An 18,982-nucleotide genomic window follows, 5' to 3' on the forward strand; every position below is an offset into this window, starting at 1 on the left:
TCTGGGTAAACACAGGGTAATCAAAAGGGTCCTAAAAAGGGTGAGGCAGGAGTCAGAGTCAGAAAGACAGAAGGCCAATTGCAGAGACAGGAAGAGGAAAGCAGAATTTGGAGGCATGAGCTTTGAAAATGGAAGAAGGACCATAAGCCAAGGAACATAGATGGTCTCTAGAAAATGGCAACAAACTCTGCCCCACAGCCTCTAGAAGAAATCAGCCTTCACAACATCTTGACTTTAATCCAGTGAAAGTGATCTCAGACTTCTGACCTTTATAATGCCACAAGAACACATTTGTGTTATTTTAAACCACCAGGTTTCTGATAAATTGTTACAGCAGCCATCAGAAACTAATGCAGTTGGACATTTCATGGAAGCATTTTGTGTGCAATCCAATATTTCCTACATAATTAAGAGAAATATCCCTCTAACAAAGCTAAAATTAGATTTGGGGTATGCTGAATTGAGAGACAGAATATTGAACTCAAATATTTTCTCTACCTCTGACTACTGAGAGATCCTGGGAATAGTGACACCCGATAGCAATGAGCATAACCAGCACCCAAATCTTGGTTTCTAAATACCATTCCCCATTAAAAGAAGCAGGGCCCATTAGAGAGATGTCTGATTCTGGAGCTGAAGTTGGAAAATACAAGAAGAGTCTGGAACATTATTTGTGCCGGGAAGTAATAAAGTACTCAATGAATGAAAAGGACATGCTAAATTAACACAGAAGCCAGCATGAAGGAACTTCTACTGACCAAATCAAGAACAATGTGGGCATCAAGATAAATAATCACAACACCTTATAGTTCATTTCGCAAAATAGGGATTTGTGAGTCCATATCAATGTAAATGAAGAGATAAACAAACAAATAAGAATTTTACACCAGAAGGACAACTAATAAATATAGAAGGAATGCTTAAATTAGAAAAATTAAACATTCGGCAACTGTTACCATTATAACACAATGAATTCAGCCAAAATATATAAATAGATACTGAAACCAATGAGTGAAAGTTTGACAAAGAATGGGATATCTACATAATTGCATATTAAAAGAATCAAAAAAACTACAAAAAAAAAAAAAAAAACTTGCATTAAGCTAGCCCTGAAGTCCAATCTACTTCTGCACACAAACTCTTCCCAAATAACTATTAATTATAAAGAGAATCAAGTAAGTTTACAGTGAAGAAACCTGACGGACACCTCTTTAATCAAGAATTCAAAGTAAACATCACCAACAATGGAACAAATTAAAATCAGAGACCACCTGATAGGATGCAATAAAAAGAATGCACCATCACTTCTGTGATTCTGTGATATTCCTGCTATATATACATAATCTGAGTCTGATCATGAGGAAGCCTAAAACAAACTGAGGTGTTTTCTACCAAATAACTGGCCCATAAAGGTAAAAGATGAGTGAGATTCAAGGCTGAAGGAGATTGAAGAGAAATAGCTAAATGCAACATAAGATCCTGGACTGGATCTTTTTCCTATTAAGCATATTATTGGGACAGTTGTCAAAACATGAATGGGGCCAGAAACAAGCTAGAAGTGATGGAATAATATTAATTTCTTGACTTAGACGATTATACAATGTTTAGGTAGTATTATGTCCTTGCTTTTGGAATTAGACATTAAGTATTGGAGTGTAATGGGCATCATGTCAGTAACTTACTTTCAAATGATTCAGACAAAAGAGTTCATTGTTTCCACAAATTTTTTACAAATTTAAAATTATTTGAAAATAAGAGAAAAACATTTAATATTATATTATTTTTTTTAATAAGCCCAGAAACTACAGGTAGATTTGTGTGACCCAGGGAGGTGCTGGGGTCAGTACCATGGACAGATAAGGTTGCTTACATAGTCTTGATTATGCCTGGTCTTAATAACCAAAACAATTCTTAAAATGATGCATATAATTTAAAATACCAATTTGTGGAATTTGAGGGTGCACTATCCATAACTGTTTTCTCATTCAGACATCTATTACTGACACTAATGCATTTCTATTCTCGTTCTATAGAGAACATAACCTATGTAGTAGACATCAATGATTTTCTACTAGTATCTATTCCTCCTCTATCTTTCTAACATGATTCCACTCTTGTGCAGCCATCTACTTCTCACATCATTATCAATGTTTTTTAAATGAAGTTGATGGACCCTAGCCTCAAAGATTGATTTAGGAATTAGCTTGTAACAATAATATGGGCCAGGGAGTCATAAAGGAAGGTTTTCTAGATGTTTCTGGTAAGAAACTTCTTTGTTTTTAAAAGCAAATTCGACTACCCCTCAACTTCTATATGCTCCACTATAGACAGCCTAGATTTCCAAAAGACATTTTGCCTCCATGAGGCAAGTCAGCCTAAAGAAAAACCCATTGTACTAAAAGGAACAATGTCAGAGAAAGTGCAAAGAAATGGAGCTACCCTCACTGAGTTAAGCTAGCCCTGACACCCATTCTGCCTGTGTGCATGACTTTGTGAGCCAATTTAAACCAGTGGGATGGAAGTGAATTTTCTATCTCTTCCTTACAAAGTATGCTACCTGATATAATTTGTAATCTCAGGCTTGAAAAGGTGGCATATACAAGATCAGTCTTTTCAGATAATTTCTTACTTTGTTCTGAAGCCTAATAAGAGAATAGGAAGTAGAAAAAGAAAAATGAAGACCAGAGAAGAAAGCAAGTTAGTCTATTAGTTGAGAAGAAGTCCAGTGCTACATAGTTGTTTGCATATATATTTAGAAGAGGGCTGAGGTGGCTGGGTGGCTCAGTCTGTTGAGCATCCACCTCTTGATTTCAGCTCAGGTCATGCTCCCAGGGCCATGGGATTGAGCCCTGCATCAGGCACACTCAGCATGGAGCCTGCTTAAGATTCTCTCTCTTCCTCTGCCACTCTCCCCCACTTGCACATCCACTCTTTCTCTCTAAAATTAAAAAAAAAAAAAGAGGGAAAAAGTATTTTATTTTTTTCAATTTTTTTTGTTAGTGTTTAATTTATTTTTGAGACAGAGAGAGACAGAGCATGAGTGGGGAAGGGGCAGAGAGAGAGAAAAAGAAAGAATCCAAAGCAAGCTCCAGGCTCTGAGCTGTCAGCACAGAGCCTGACGTGGGGCCCGACAAACCCGTGATATCAAGACCTGAGCTGAAGTAGGACACACAACCTACTGAGCCACCCTGGTGCCCCGTATTTTATTTATTTAACAAACATGCATGTAGCACTTACAATGTATATGGCACTGTTTGTATGTTTTATAATGTTAATTTATTTGATTCTTCCAACAATTTATGAGAAGATTTTATTGCTATCTTTCCCATTTTCAATTGAAGAAACTGAAACATTAGGAGGTTAAGTAACTGGCCTAAGTTCACACAGCTATCAAGTGGATTCAAATCACTGTTATATAAATATCAGAGAAAAGACCATCAAATGAGAATACTTCAGAGTTATGTATTTATTATAGGATATGGCATGTTGTTAATTCACATGCAAACCTAAGACTTGCATCAGAGAAACTAGATATTACTCAAGTATCAGAAAAATATAAATGAAATCATTAGTCATTTACCTAAGAATGTCTATGTTTATCTAAAACAGCACATGAGTAGATAGTAGCACAAACTCAGTAATTATGAAGTATGATGTATTACAGCAGAAAAACCTTTTAAAAATAGAAAATTTTTTTCTATTAAGAGAAGCCTGTTAAATTGTTTGTGGTTAAAAGTAGAGGGTTTTTGGAGTATATAGTGGGAAATCTGAATAATTTTGGTTGTTAACTAGGAAGCAGTAGCAACATCATTTTCTTTTTTTGTTTAGTACTTTGGGTATTCTTGCTCATTCAAGTCTGCCTAATTGACACCTGAACTTCCTTTCTCAGCACCTTCACCTCCTTAGTCTATAATGTCCATAGAAGGTTTGTCTAGAAAATAAATGTTTTGCAGACCTGAAAGGGTAAGAAAAAGGAAGCAGACCTCCAAGCTAAAGAAAGTCTGTTTGTATATGACTTAGGGACTTGTATGTCTCTGCTTGAATAAATCCATCTTGATTTTTTTTTCTTTCAAAGTTGTCCTTTACGTGTGGAGTAGATGTAGAAAAGAAAAGGTCTAAAGACAGAACAAAGATGGGTAAGAAGGGACCTCTCTACAGTCTCCAAAGTACTTAATGATGCCTTCAAATATTTAAATGCTTCAGTGTCTAAATTTTAACAGGGTAAACACAATATTGAGTATAGAGTAAGTTTAACAGTATAAGTTTAAGTGTTTCTGCTTGCTACAAGAAAACTGATCAGAAAGAAGCCTTCAGTAGAACTTCCCTGGAGAGTTATTAAGCCACCTGGCTCATTCCAACCAGTCCCAAAGCCAAGATCAATTCTAAGAAGGCAATCAACCTTACTGTTGAACTGATTTGCTGCTCTGTAGTTAGTGTCTTCATTTTATCTATGTCTAATGTCTTCATTTTATCTATGTCTAATGTATGTTAGCTTTACTTTTTAAATTTTTCCATTTCTGGAAGTCAGAAAACATATTGTTATATTTATATTTCCCATAGAATGTAGAATACAGCAGCTATTAAACAAATACACTTGAATAAATGAATTTAAAAGGCCACATGGCAGGAGCTTTTGCCCTTACCCTGCCTGCCCCTCTCCTGGGAAATAGAGAGGGCAGTAGATTCTCCTTGCGTGCAGTCCCAAATACTTTCCTGCTCAAACTGGGAACTGCCTGGCTTGGCTGATGGCAGGATATTTGGGGTCCAGGATGCCCTCTTTCTTCCCATAGTCTTGCCCATTTTTAAAAGTGCATCTCCAAGTGTTCCTTCCCTGACATAGAAAGAATGTTAGCTAATTTCAAAAGGACTGGATTTTACGGGGCGCCCGAGTAGCTCAGTCAGTTAAGTGTCTGACTCTTGATTTCAGCTCAGGTTATGATCTCACAGTTCATGGGTCCCAGCCCTGAGTCGGACTCTGTGCATATAGTGCAACGTCAGCTTGTGATTCTCTCTCTCTCTCTCTCTCTGCCCCTCCCTTTCCCTCTGTTTCTCAAAAATACATAAACAAACATAAAAAGAAAATGGACAGGGTTTTAGTACTGACTCTTACTCTGACTTGCTGTGTGTCCTAACACAAGTTATTTAACTTTGTATCAGTTTGTTCAAACAGAAATTTGAACTGCAAGGGAGCTTAGGGACTGGTGCCCTAGAGGGCCCATATCCATGTTTTCTGTGACCACTATAGTATTTATGGTGTGTTTTTTTTAATATTTTAAATTACTTGCTAACATTTTAGAGTGGAATTTTTTAGTAAAATATCAAAAAAAATAGACAAAACATTTTCCTAGTCCTATAGAATTTATAAAATAATTTTAAGTTTATTGTAGATTTGTCATTTTATCTTGGTTTTTATCATGTGTCGCTAGTCACAACCATGACTTATTTGATGGTGAGTAACTTAGCAGGAATGCATTCTCAATTTTAGGTTCCTGTGGGAAAATGCAATGTGTTTATAATGCATTTTCCAGAAATGAATTGGAAAAGTGAGGATTATCTTGTGACTTTATTTTATAAATTCAATGCCACTAAACTAGATTTAATTCTAGATATAATTAGCTTTGATTTCAGAATTTATAAGTTTTGCTGATATGATAAAAATTTAGACTGTGACTAAGGCTAATATTTTCTTAAAAGTAACTTTGGTTGGTAACTGTGGAATATAAATAGTTGAAATTTGTACCAGGGCCAACCAAATTTGGTTCTGTTTTCTTTCAGCTGCTTGTCTTTTACATTAGAAAATAAAGGGAAGAAAAGCCAAAAATCTTAGGAATGTTTACCAAGTATCTAAGTTAGTTTTCAAATGCTATTTAAACAAATTGGGAAAAAAGGAAAATGGGCATAAAGTAATAATACATGGAAAATTCTGCAGGGAAATTTTACTTTAAAATTTGTTGCATGGTTTAAATGCATGTATAAGCGTGCCTGTGTGTGGATTTCTGATACATGTTAACTAACACAAATTAGATGCACAGTAAATAAATTGCAAACATATGAATAATGTAGTGGAGTTTTTAGTCTTTGGATGGGCTGGCCTCTTGGAATTAGGTTAGATAATGTCAGCTTCTGAACTAGAATTGAATATGCTTTTATTAAGTTATCTGGGTAAGTAACATCCTGAACTAACACTGGAAATTGTAATGCTAGTGAATCTGGATGGTCTACTAAAATCCTTTCAGGGAAACTAAATAAATAAGTAAATAAATAAATCTAATAAAAAAATAAGTGGCAGTCTGCATGATGTTTTTTAAAAGCTAGATTCAAAGGGTAAAAATCCCATTGTATTCAGTTCAGCTCTTTCAGGGAAAAGAGTCCCCAGATTTGATGGCTGACTTTCTGTATCAAATTAACTTGGTGCCCAGATATTTGATCAAATATTATTCTGGGTGTTTCTGTGTTTGGGGGTGAAATTAACATTTACATTGGTAATCTGAGTAAAGCAGATTGCCCTCCCTAATGAGGGTGCGTGGGCTCATCCAATCTGTTGAAGGCCTGAAAACAAAATATGGTCCTCCACTAAGAAAAGAATATTCCTCCTAACTGACCGTGTAACTGACCTCCTAACTGACTGACTGTAGTTGGGACTTCAACTTTTTCCTGCCTTCATATTCAATCTGAAACATTGGCTCTTCCTGGGTCTAAAGCCTGACAGCGTCAGACTGGAACTATACCATCGGCTCTTCCCCAGCTGTTGACTCATCCTGTGGGTCTGGGACTTCTCAACTTCTAGCATCACATGAAACAATTATATTCCTTATAATAAATTCCTTATAATAAAAATATATAAGGAAAGCCAAAAATCTTAGGAATGCATATCTATATCTATATCTATATAGAGAGAGATATAGATATATACACATATATACATACACACACACGTTTCCTATTGGTTCTGTTTCTCTAGAGAACCCTACTATACTAGACCATTCACAACATGAGTTCACTAGTCTTTTCATCATGTACATTTCTATTTTAGAGAAGGATCCATGATACTGTCTTATCTTGAAGGTAGTAAGCTTTGGGAACATCCAACTCTTTTGTATTTTCCTTAAATTGTTTTATTAACTTTATGATATTAATTTGGTTTCACAGGGTCTTCATCATCAGTAAAAGAATAGGTAGACCACTAAAAAAGTAATTTCCAGAATTCTTATCTAGAAATTTCATGTTTAACCAAGTAACTTTGAAAGATTATTAAACATTTCTTTAGAATATATCTGTCAGGGCGCCTGGGTGGCTCAGTCGGTTAAGCGGCCAACTTCGGCTCAGGTCATGATCTCCCGCTCTGTGAGTTCCAGCCCCACGTCAGGCTCTGTGCTGACAGCTCAGAGCCTGGAGCCTGTTTCAGATTCTGTGTCTCCCTCTCCCTCCCCCGTTCATGCTCTGTCTCTCTCTGTCTCAAAAATAAATAAACGTTAAAAAAAATTTAGAATATATCTGTCTTCTAAAACCTGGTTTTTCTTGGATGGACTCGATATATAAAAGTGCTCAGAACAAAGGTTAAAGAGCAAATTCTAGGTTGAAGATGGCTGCATGTTCCATACAACCGTTCTGAAACACAGAACTTCAATCATCCCTTCTCCTTCCCCCCACCCCCGAACTTCATCTTTCTGTTGTGCCCCCACCCCATTGGCAACATCACTAAATTTCAGAATTTTCCATGTTACATAATATTTAGGGAACAGATGTTAAGTGTATTCTAATTTCAATTTCCAATTCAGATTCATTAGTACTGGCTGTCTTATCCATTATATTGTGAATTAACAAGCAAGTGTAGACCATTGACAGAAATGATTAATTAGCTATATCTTCCATGAGTGAGGCAGAAAGCAGTGGTTGCAAAAGTTATGCATTCACCATCCCTACTTTAGATTTTTTGACATCCTTTTAAAATATACATGAAAAACAATGTTGTAGAATAATTTATTAAGATAATAATTTCTGCCTTATCCCCACTCCTATATGACAGTCTCAGAAGAAATGCAATTTTAATTTGATTACTGCTACCCAGACTTTAGAAATAGGAACCTCTAGCATTGTACTGATTTCCTTTCCTGTTAACAGCTTTGGGTTTCAGAGGCAGAAAGAGTTTGTTGGACATCAAGAATACAACTCCTTTTTAAGCTTTTGACTGGGACTCAAAGCACCTGTGGTTACTAGATTGGGTAATCCAGTAGAAGGAGTGGAGAGAGAGACTGTGCTTAGAGTAATTTTAGAAAAGGGCTCATCCTAGAGAAGAAAGAATAGCTCCTGGGAGACTAGTGAAGGCACTGGAGGACTTAATGGTTTTCATATTTAGTGCACATTCGCATACCCTTGCTCGCAGTGCCAGAGACTAAAAAGAACAGAAAGCTTTTAGACATCTCTGGAATCCTGGCCTCAAAGACCTAAGGCTCTTCACAAAGAAGAGGTCACAAAGCCTAAGGTCAGCACAGAAAACCTGTGTGAAGCCGTCTGAGTATTTCCAGAGCAGCAGTACTTAAAAAATGTTAGAGAAACCACTCTTCCAGCAGCATCACTTGTTAGGAGGAATATTAAATGACAACCAACACAATGGATGAAGGACCAGGATCTTCTCCCATTTTTCACACACTTGAATGTTTGCACAATCCTAAAGAAAAGTAGTAATTTACCCATACACACACACACACACACACACACACACACACACACACACACACACACAAGATTACACTAAAAGTACAGGGCTCAAATCCACATTCAAGTTGTAAAAAAAAAAAAAAAGTCATATATTGTTCCCCCAAAATTGCAGATCAAAATCATACCTAATACACAAGAATTATAAAAGAACAGAAAAAATATAAGATAATTTAAAATAAGGTCAAATTCATTGCATCACTAGAAGTTCCACAAAGCTGGGCAGAGGTCAGAGGATCTCATGGGTAAATGAGAGGAATAAAGAATGAGGACTGAGACACTAACCCATTTGTCCAAGATCACAGAGCTAGGGTAAGAGAGCTAAAATACTAACATAAGTCTTCTGCTCCCTGTGAGACTAAAGAGCCATGGGGATTCAGTATTAAGAAGCATGATTCATGTTATAGTTTTGGAACTATGTAAGGGACTGGAGATCAGGTGGCTGAAAGTGCTCCATGGGACCTCTGTGCATATTAGGGAGGAGTGAACAGAGAATCATTAGGAATAGGGTGGTACAACCATAATACCCCAAATCATGTGTGACAGGTAAGGCACTGTGGCAGACTGAGAAACTGCAGATGGGATTTGGAGTCAGGCAGACCTGAATTCTTGTCACCTCTTTGAGAAATGCACGTAGGGGCACCTGGGTGGCTCAGTTTGTTAAGCGTCTGACTTTGGCTCAGGTCATGATCTCACAGTTTGTGAATTTGAGCCCTGCATGGGGCTCTATGCTGACAGCTCAGAGCCTGGAGGCTGTTTCAGAGTCTGTGTCTCTTTCTCTCTCTGCCCCTCCCCCCCACCCCCACTCACACTCAGCCTCCCTCCCTCTCTCTCTCTCTCAAAAATAAATAAAAATTAAAAAATTAAAAAAAAAAAAAAAAAACTAAATGCATGTAATGTGCCCAGGACATAGTAGGTACTGGATCCACATACTTTGAATAGAGGTGCAGTGAGCCTGATTCAAAACCTTAGGAAAGAATCTGCTACAACAGATTAAAATATCACAGGAAGTTTCCTGAAGTAATTCAGGAAAATAATTACCTATAGGTGCAGGTTTCATAGCTTTGACCTGTGGCTTGTTTTGAAAGTGGGAGCTTTTTAAACTTTTATGTACAACTTTTGTATTTATGTTATCTATATTTGTTATATATCGCAATATTTACTGAATTTCTGTTGACTTCCAAACTTCTGTGAAACCTTGATCTTACCAACTCCACTTTCGTCATGCCTGTTATAATTCAGGAACAGATTCCTGAAAGTTGGCAGGAAATTAACATGTTCCAAACTTTACTGTTTTCCCATCTGCTAGTAGACTCTTGATTTCTACACTTGCAGTCAATATTTTTTTCTTTAAAAAAAAAAAAAAACATGGGGCGCCTGGGTGGCTCAGTCGGTTAGGCGGCCAACTTCAGCTCAGGTCATGATCTCGCGGTCCGTGGGTTCAAGCCCCGCGTCGGGCTCTGTGCTGACAGCTCAGAGCCTGGAGCCTGTTTCAGATTCTGTGTCTCCCTCTCTCTGACCCTCCCCCATTCATGCTCTGTCTCTCTCTGTCTCAAAAATAAACATTTAAAAAAAAAAACATAAAGGAAAAGAAAGGGGAAAAAAGATTATTTGGATATTTTTTTTCTTCTTAATGGCACCCTACCAATCTATGTTGCTGATTAAACTATTCCCTAAACCTTTTAAATGAGAAAAATCATTTCTTATAAAATAAGATTTATAATTGTACTCATACTTACTTTTATTTAACTTTATTAGTTATTAAACTATATATCACAAAACTAGATCAATAATGGATACACACAGACACACATTCATATATGTGCTTTATAACCTCTTGCAAGTTATTCAGATAAATACTATAATGGAAAAACAAGGAGCTTTCCATTTGAATCAGTTTTTCTACTTGACTAGTCTTATTCAGATTATATAAAATAGATTAGAATGTGGCTGAATAGTCAGCTTGCTAATTGCTCTCTGAACAAGTTCTAAATGTGTCATTATTATCTACATAATGAGTAATTATGATCATGATTTCAATATGGAATAACTTGCCCTTGGCTTTTATTTCTTGAGAGATGTAATATCCCTTCAATTGCTTTCAATCAGATGTGACATCTTCTGTACATTGATAGATGTAGTATTGATATACACGCTTTTGATGTAGAAAATTCTCTTTTTCATCTTTGATTAAAATGAATTATTAAATTGCAACAGCTACTCTCCCAATTGTCAGTTGCCTAGCCAGCTTACTCACTCAAATACATTTGTGTTTCTACATATGCAATCCAGTTTCTTTTCTCCTGATACAAAGGACATAGAAACTTCTATTCACCCCCCGGTAAAAATTTGTTGCTTTTGCCTGCCTGACTTTCTTTGTACTTCTAATCAGAGCAGCCCAATTTTCCTTTGGATAATCTCCCTTAACCCATGTCCAAACCTTGTGATGTGAGTGGAGCTGATCTTACCAGTTCCCCAGCCACCTTATTTATCTCTAAGAATAGGCCTCTGAATAAACTTGGCCCCTGAATTTTAGTCCTCATGGACCAGCCACAGTGAATGATTCAGAGTTAGGGACATAACCCAGTCAGATGAATCAAAATCTCAGAATCATTCCCTATGACTTGTTGGTACCAAAAAAAAAAAAAAAAAAAAAAAGGAAAAGATAAATTAGGCTAAGAATGAGACCCAAATCTTGATGACAGTTTTTGACTCTCTGGATTCAGTTATGAATAAATCTGGAGATCTTCTCTTGGACCACTCATTATATAAGCCATTATTTTTTAAGAAATGGATTAAGACGGCTTTTTATTTGCTTGCAACCAAATGATCTCTGATAAATAAGCTGATGATTTCATTCTTTTCTATTTTGATAATATATTATTCAAGATAGGATAAACTGGTGAAATAAATAAAATTTGAAATCTCACTTAATACGACAAAGATTTTACTCTGTTCACATCACAGTCCAGTAAAGTTGGCATGCCTTTTTTTTTCTGGCTGTGGTACATTAGAGCGCACATAGTTTCCAACATACTTCCAGACTAGAAGAAACAGGAGAAAACATCCTGGTTTTCAGTGGCTTGTACTAAATATGACACAGGTCACTACTGCTCACAGCCTATTGTCCAATCTGACCACTTGGCATCAAAACTAATTTAAAAGGGAGTATATCCATACTCACTGTATGAGTCAGGGTTCTCCAGAGAAAAAGAGCTGATAGTGTGTGTATGTGTATGTGGAAAGAGAAAGAGAGAGAGAGAGAGAGAGAGAGAGAGAGACTTATTTTAAGGAATTGGCTCACACAATTGTAGGGGCCAGTAAATTTTATTATTTAACATTTATTTATTATTGAGAGACAGAGCATGAGCAGGGGAGAGGCAGGGAGAGGAGGAGACACAGAATCCGAAGCAGGCTCCAGGCTCCAAGCTGTCAGCACAGAAACTGACGCAGGGCTCGAACCCACAAACCACGAGATCATGACCTGAACCGAAGTCGGACGCTCAACCAACTGAGCCACCAGGCACCCCGGGGCCAGTAAATTTTAAATCCATAAAGCAACAGACTGGAAAAAGGCAGAAGTTTATGCTACAGAGGCAGAAATTCTTCTTCAGAAAACCTCAGTTTTCACTCTGAAGGCCTTTAATTATTGTATAAAGCCCACCTACATTACTTAAAGTCAACTGATTATAAGTGTTAGCCACATACACAAAATACCTTCATAGAAACTCCTAGATTGGTGTTTGATTAAACAACCATATACTATAGACTAGCCAAGTTGACATATTAAATTTACCATTACACTGTCTCTGCCACAGATTAAATGCCCTTATAATTTTATTCTCATAACATTGTTGTAAAGATGAACATCCCTTCCATATGCTGGGAGATTACAGTCATGTCCTATTGTTCAACATATTCTATGTAGTTTCTCCTCATGCCATGAGGCTAAATGTTTTAATAATATAAAAATATTTCTCTGGTCATCAGAATGCTAATTCATTTCTGTAATCTTAACTAAATTTTAATGCTATATTTTTTAACTGTTTCCATTTATGCATTTATTCATTCATTCAATTAGTACTTTTGAGTACCTCCTATAAGCTATGCACACCAAAGATCACCTTTTCAAGTCAGATATCTGCATCTTCATATTGTGGGGAAATAAGTAACTATGGTAAGCATGTAATGCTTTGTAACAAATCCTCCCAAAACTTGGAGGCTCAAAGCAAGAAAAACTATCTTTCATGGTTTCTGTGGATCCACAGAAACAACTTGACTGGGTAGTTCTTTCTCAGGGTCTTTTATGAGAGTGCAGTCAGGCTTTTTGTTTCTGTTTGTTTTAATTTATTTTTGAGAGAGAGGGAGAGCTCATGAGTTGGGGAGGAGCAGAGAGAGGGGGAGACAGAGGATCTGAAATGGGCTCTGCACTGACAGCAGAGAGGTCAATGCGGGGCTCAAACTCCCAAACCATGAGATCACGACCTGAGTCGGATTTGGATGCTTCACCACTGAGCCACCCAGGTGCCCCACAAAGTGGCTCACTCATTTATCTGGCAAGTTGAAAAAGATTTCAGGTGTTGTCTACCTGGGCCTCCCCACAGGGCTGCCTATGAGTCCTTACACTTGGCTTTCCTCAGAATGAAGACCCAAAAGTCACCAAGGCAGAAGCTGTAATGCCTTATATGACCCAGGCTTGAAGTCACACATTGTCCCTTCCACCGACTTCTGTTATTTACACAGACCAGCTCTGAATCATGTGGGAGGAAATTACATAAGATTATGGATTCTAGGAGGTAATGATCATGGTGGGCCATCTTGCAGGCCAGTGACCACAAAAACATATGCCAATTCTTTGCTTGAATTACTTTCTGTTTAGAGATCCAGCTGGTTTACCCATCTGAATATATAGTTCTGTAATTCATGTATTCAGATCTGACTAGGTCAGAACTGAGATTTCAATTAAATTTAGTATGGATCTAAAGCCTCTACCTTAAGTGAAGATAACATGTGGGGGAAAATACACTACTGGGGCACCTGGGTGGCCCAGTTGGTTGAGTTTCCAACTTTGGCTTGGGTCATGATCTCACATTTCATGAGTTTGAACCCCACTTGGGACTACCTGCTGTCAGCACGGAGCCTGCTTCAGATCATCTGTTCCCATCTCTCTCTGACCCTTCCCCGCTCATGCTCTCTCTCAAAAATAAATAAACATTTAAAAAAAATCATAAACCAGTTATATACTAACACCTGCTTCAAACAAAAGTAGATAGAAAAAAATTCTTTAAATTAAAAAAAAAAGCTAACCCTATAAATTCAAGAAATCATCCTCAGTTTTCCCTTCCCAATTGTACAGGACTTCTAGTAAACCCATTTATATTTGGCCCCCAACCCATGGGTTGAGAATCATTCATCTTCAAGTTTCAACCAGGTAGTTCAACTAATACTACAGAGACTTATTTAAAGAGATGTTCAAAATAAACTATTTACAAAATTCTAAGTTAATTGACCAAAGAAATGTTTATTTTTTTTCAAAATTAAACAATCTATGTTTTATTACTTAAAAGAAAAGTTGAGGGGCACCTGGGTGGCTCAGTCGGTTAAGCCTCCAACTTCAGCTCAGGCCATGATCTTACAGCTGGTGACTTCCAGCCCCGCGTTGGGCTCCGTGCTGACAGCTCAGAGCCTGTTTCAGATTCTGTGCCTCCCTCTCTCTCTGCCCCTCTCCTGCCCATGCTATCTCTCTCTGTCTCTCTCTCCCTCTCAAAAGTAAATAAACATTTAAAAAAAAATTTTTTTAAGGAAAACTTGATACCATAGGAAGAGTTTTAATGTTTCAATTAATGGCAAATTATATTGTAATTTTCTGAAAACTGTTTAACATCCTAGTATACCATAGATTTATTACCACTGTCTTTACTTTAAAAGGTATTAATATCAGTGGACTAATTAAAAACAAAATATAACTCACCTACGCCCAACTCTCCTTTCCCAAGGCTTTATATTGCAGGTTTATGTACCCTTTGGATGGAAACCAGAAAAATGACTTTTTCTTGACTAAAAGAAATTGGCTTTTCTAGTTCTTCTAGAATAAACAGAGATAGGACAGGGGTATGTCAAATGGCTAATTGTGTTATAATTATAAACCCAACCGTCAGAAGACAATAATAAAACCATGCCTGTCTAATCTAAACTGCCAAACCAAAATAAATTCCTATTTATTTCCAATGTCCAGGACAAAAAACACCAGTGCTTCAGTTAAAAGCAAACACACAGCATAATCATGTTGTTGGTATGATTATATAATTAATCCTATCAACTCTAATTAAACCTTAATGATTAAATCTCTGGAATTTTCTTCAGAGTTCATACCAGGCAAGAATTTCACCTGACATTACTAAATCATCCATAGAAGGTTTACAGTGACACGGTTAGAAGCTATGGTATATTGAGGAGAGGGAAGATGGCGGTGTAGGAGGACGCTGGGCTCACCGCGCGTCCTGCTGATCATTTAGATTCCACCTACACCTGCCTAAAGAACCCAGAAAACCGCCAGAGGATTAGCAGAATGGAGTCTCCAGAGCCAAGCGCAGATGAGAGGCCCACGGAAGAGGGTAGGAAGGGCAGCAAGGCGGTGCGCGCTCCACGGACTGGCGGGAGGGAGCCGGGGAGGAGGGGCGGCTCGCCGGCCAAGCAGAGCCCCCGAACCTGGCTGGCAAAAGCGGAGGGGCCTGACAAACCGTGTTCCGACAGCAAATGCGACTTAGCGTCTGGGAGGTCATAAGTTAACAGCTCTGCTCAGAAAGCGGGAAGGCTGGAGGACAAAGGGAGGGAGAGCTGCTGAGCCCCTGAACAACAGAGCTCAGTTTGGCGGGGAACAAAGGCACTCGCCAGCGCCATCTCCCCCGCCCATCCCCCAGCAAAAATCCCAAAGGCAACCAATTCCTGCCAGGGAACTTGCTCGCTCCGTGCAAACACCCAACTCTGTGCTTCTGCGGACCCAAACCTCCGGCAGCGGATCTGACTCCCTCCCGCTGCCACAGGGCCCCTCCTGAAGTGGATCACCTAAGGAGAAGCGAGCTAAGCCTAAGCCGGCCCCTCCTGCCCCCATGCACCTTGCCTACCCACCCCAGCTAATACGCCAGATCCCCAGCACCACAAGCCTGGCAGTGTGCAAGTAGCCCAGATGGGCCACGCCACCCCACAGTGAATCCCGCCCCTAGGAGAGGGGAAGAGAAGGCACACACCAGTCTGACTGTGGCCCCAGCGGTGGGCTGGGGGCAGACGTCAGGTCGGACTGCGGCCCCGCCCACCAACTCCAGTTATACACCACAGCACAGGTGAAGTGCCCTGCAAGTCCTCACCATTCCAGGGACTATCCAAAATGACCAAACGGAAGAATTCCCCTCAGAAGAATCTCCAGGAAATAACAACAGGTAATGAACTGATCAAAAAGGATTTAAATAATATAACAGAAAGTGAATTTAGAATAATAGTCATAAAATTAATCACTGGGCTTGAAAACAGTATCGAGGACAGCAGAGAATCTCTTGCTACAGAGATCAAGGGACTAAGGAACAGTCACGAGGAGCTGAAAAGCGCTTTAAACGAAATGCAAAACAAAATGGAAACGACGACAGCTCAGATTGAAGAGGCAGAGGAGAGAATAGGTGAACTAGAAGATAAAGTTATGGAAAAAGAGGAAGCTGAGAGAAAGAGAGATAAAAAAAAATCCAGGAGTATGAGGGGAAAATTAGAGAACTAAGTGATACACTAAAAAGAAATAATATACACATAATTGGTATCCCAGAGGAGGAAGAGAGAGGGAAAGGTGCTGAAGGGGTACTTGAAGAAATTATAGCTGAGCACTTCCCTGAACTGGGGAAGGAAAAAGGCATTGAAATCCAAGAGGCACAGAGAACTCCCTTCAGACGTAACTTGAATCGATTTTCTGCACGACATATCATAGTGAAACTGGCAAAATACAAGGATAAAGAGAAAATTCTGAAAGCAGCAAGGGATGAAGGCGCCCTCACATATAAAGGGAGACCTATAAGACTCGTGACTGATCTCTCTTTTGAAACTTGGCAGGCCAGAAAGGATTGGCAGGAGATCTTCAGTGTGCTAAACAGAAAAAATATGCAGCCAAGAATCCTTTATCCAGCAAGTCTGTCATTTAGAATAGAAGGAGAGATAAAGGTCTTCCCAAACAAAAACTGAAGGAATTCATCACCACAAAACCAGCCCTACAAGAGATCCTAAGGGGGATCCTGTGAGACAAAGTACCAGAGACATCACTACAAGCATAAAACATACAGACATCACAATGACTCTAAACCCGTATCTTTCTATAATAACACTGAATGTAAATGGATTAAATGCGCCAACCAAAAGACATAGGGTATCAGAATGGATAAAAAAACAAGACTCATCTATTTGCTGTCTACAAGAGACTCATTTTAGATCTGAGGACACCTTTAGATTGAGAGTGAGGGGATGGAGAACTATTTATCATGCTACTGGAAGCCAAAAGAAAGCTGGAGTAGCCATACTTATATCAGACAAACTAGACTTTAAATTAAAGGCTGTAACAAGAGATGAAGAAGGGCATTATATAATAATTACAGGGTCTTGGGGCGCCTGGGTGGCGCAGTTGGTTAAGTGTCCGACTTCAGCCAGGTCACGATCTCGCGGTCCGTGAGTTCGAGCCCCGCATCGGGCTCTGGGCTGATGGCTCGGAGCCTGGAGCCTGTTTCCGCTTCTGTGTCTCCCTCTCTCTCTGCCCCTCCCCGTTCATGCTCTGTCTCTCTCTGTCCCAAAAAAAATAAATAAAAAACGTTGAAAAAAAATTAAAAAAAAAAAATAATAATAATTACAGGGTCTATCCATCAGGAAGAGCTAACAATTATAAATGTCTATGCGCCGAATACCGGAGCCCCCAAATATATAAAACAATTACTCATAAACATAAGCAACCTTATTGATAAGAATGTGGTCATTGCAGGGGACTTTAACACCCCACTTACAGAAATGGATAGATTATCTAGACACACAGTCAATAAAGAAACAAGGGCCCTGAATGATACATTGGATCAGATGGACTTGACAGATATATTTAGAACTCTGCATCCCAAAGCAACAGAATATACTTTCTTCTCGAGTGCACATGGAACATTCTCCAAGATACATCATATACTGGGTCACAAAACAGCCCTTCATAAGTTTACAAGAATTGAAATTATACCATGCATACTTTCAGACCACAATGCTATGAAGCTTGAAATCAACCACAGGAAAAAGTCTGGGAAACCTCCAAAAGCATGGAGGTTAAAGAACACCCTACTAACGAATGAGTGGGTCAACCAGGCAATTAGAGAAGAAATTAAAAATTATATGGAAACAAACGAAAATGAAAATACAACAATCCAAACGCTTTGGGATGCAGCGAAGGCAGTCCTGAGAGGAAAATACGTTGCAATCCAGGCCTATCTCAAGAAACAAGAAAAATCCCAAATACAAAATCTAACAGCACACCTAAAGGAAATAGAAGCAGAACAGCAAAGGCAGCCTAAACCCAGCAGAAGAAGAGAAATAATAAAGATCAGAGCAGAAATGAACAATATAGAATCTAAAAAAACTGTAGAGCAGATCAACGAAACCAAGAGTTGGTTTTTTGAAAAAATAAACAAAATTGACAAACCTCTAGCCAGGCTTCTCAAAAAGAAAAGGGAGATGACCCAAATAGATAAAATCATGAATGAAAATGGAATGATTACAACCAATCCCTCAGAGATACAAACAATTATCAGGGAATACTATGAAAAATTATATGCCAACCAATTGGACAACCTGGAAGAAATGGACAAATTCCTAAACACCCACACTCTTCCAAAACTCAATCAGGAGGAAATAGAAAGCTTGAACAGACCCATAACCAGCGAAAAAATTGAGTCGGTTATCAAAAATCTCCCAAGAAATAAGAGTCCAGGACCAGATGGCTTCCCAGGGGAGTTCTACCAGACGTTTAAAGCAGAGACACCTATTCTTCTCAAGCTATTCCAAGAAATAGAAAGGGAAGCAAAACTTCCAGACTCATTCTATGAAGCCAGTATTACTTTGATTCCTAAACCAGACAGAGACCCAGTAAAAAAAGAGAACTACAGGCCAATATCCCTGATGAATATGGATGCAAAAATTCTCAATAAGGTACTAGCAAATCGAATTCAACGTCATATAAAAAGAATTATTCACCATGATCAAGTGGGAT

The sequence above is a fragment of the Neofelis nebulosa genome, chromosome 1 (assembly GCF_028018385.1).
Source record: "Neofelis nebulosa isolate mNeoNeb1 chromosome 1, mNeoNeb1.pri, whole genome shotgun sequence".
In the NCBI taxonomy this organism is placed as follows: Eukaryota; Metazoa; Chordata; class Mammalia; order Carnivora; family Felidae; genus Neofelis; species Neofelis nebulosa.